Here is a 2,137-nt window from a genome sequence, read left to right on the forward strand (position 1 = left end):
TGTAGTATGACAGGACAGCTTTGCTGTGGACACACTACTAATTAATTATTCTTAAAGCTAGTTCAAGCACAAAGAATATTAAGTGTTTAATTAACAACGGATTATTTCTTTTTCGAGTTAAATTTCTTCCATGTGACCAAGATAACTTGAGAGTGGAGTGTATAATTAGTGACATGAGACGTAATTTATCTTTGACCCATCAGAATAAATGGGGTCATTTATTTAACAGAATCATTAAAATTAACATCAAAACATGTACACTTGATTTGCTGATCTGTTTCTGATTAATAAACTTAGCAAGTTCAAATAACAAGACAACAGATGATTACTGATGGAGAATAATTCATCTCTGAAGGCATCTAGCTTGATTTACTGGCAAAGAGGTTTACAAGAGGAGAGATTGATTTAGATTTAAAGAGGAGATTTAGATGGAGGAAGGAAAATGTGTTGACCCGGAATGGCACCCTTCTTTCGACCCCAGCTCAGCCCTCGGTACACTCAGATCGTGACGACTCTTTACCTTTGCAGAAGATAAATCAGCTCTGGTACAGAGGTCCATTTCACGCTCCATTTTCAGCATCTCCGGTCAGAGTGGCTGGGAATTGTCAGAAGTCGTGACGAAGTACTCCGTTCAACAGAATAAGCTTCCTTAGAAGGAATCTTCATTAGAAGTTGTAGGGCGTTACGCCTGGGTGAGTTCACAGCGAGGCATGCTGTGACTCCGCTGGAATGGACGGACCCTTGGCTCATGGTCCAACTCCATCAGCTAAGACTGAGTAAGACTTTCAGTAAGAACTGAAAGTTCCTGTACGACTCGCCGTAAGACTGAGTCTTCCAGCAAGAATGAGTCTCATCCTAGACTGAAAGTTCCAGGAAGACTCGTAAGACTTAAAGTTCCAGGAAGACTGAATAGTTCCAAGAAGTGTTGACTTTTAAAGAGTATCCACTTCCTGTTATTTGGTACTTCCTGACTGGTTAACACAACCAGCAGGGGTGGAGTTTTAGTGATGTCAGCGGGTTATTAGAAGTCAACAGACAGCAGAAATGTTTTTAAGAACGGTTAGTACAGACAGGAAAATATTTTGAAGAAGTGAGAGGTGCCAGTTTCTTATTTAATGTCTGAGAGTTTTAAAACAAGGCACTTCGTTCTCATAACTTGTTCTCTGACATTTGACCGACATCAAATCCACTCCTCATTCAGACAAAAGATTAAAATGCACACTTACTTTGTAAATAGACGTTTAATTTGTATGATCTAAGTCTAATGAGGTTTAAAAATCATTAATACTGTTTCACAGTTGATTTAAATGAGTGGTTCACTTCAACATTAGAAATGGTATGAACTAAACACACTTTTGATTATCAAGATATTGTAAAATAGTAATGATAATATAAAAAAGAAGAGTGTTCTTTCAATTGATTAATTCAGGATACAATTAAATAGTCTCTTGATGAGATAATTTGTATTTCTGGATTCAAATCAATGAAATAACAGTTCCTGTCCCCTGAAGGTCTTCAGAGACAGATTGATGTAGGAGGTCTAGTTCACTACAAATATATACAGGTCCTTCTCAAAAAATTAGCATATTGTGATAAAGGTCATTATTTTCCATAATGTAATGATAAAAATGAAACTTTCATATATTTCAGATTCATTGCACACCAACTGAAATATTTCAGGCCTTTAATTGTTTTAATACTGATGATTATGGCATACAGCTCATGAAAACCCAAAATGCCTGTCCCAAAAAATTAGCATATCATGAAAAGGTTCTCTAAACAAGTTATTAACCTAACCACAGACTTCCCCCTGAGGTGTCTTGATACAGCACTCTGGGAACAGCCTATTCGTTCAGCAATTTCTTTCTGTGTCTTACCCTCTTGCTTGAGGGTGTCAATGATGGCCTTCTGGACTGCAGTCAGGTCGGCAGTCTTACCCATGATTGCGGTTTTGAGTAATGAACAAGGCTGTGAGTTTTTAAAAGCCTCAGGAATCTTTTGCAGGTGTTTAGAGTTACGTCGTTGATTCAGATGGGAAGGGAAAAGTGTGGCAGAAAACGCTGCACAACGAGAAGAGGTGACCGGACCCAAGGAGGATTGTGGAGAAGGGCCGATTCCAGACCTTGGGGGACCTGCG

Source organism: Nematolebias whitei, chromosome 22, assembly GCF_014905685.2.
Source record: "Nematolebias whitei isolate Nwh7 chromosome 22, NemWhi1, whole genome shotgun sequence".
In the NCBI taxonomy this organism is placed as follows: domain Eukaryota; kingdom Metazoa; phylum Chordata; class Actinopteri; order Cyprinodontiformes; family Rivulidae; genus Nematolebias; species Nematolebias whitei.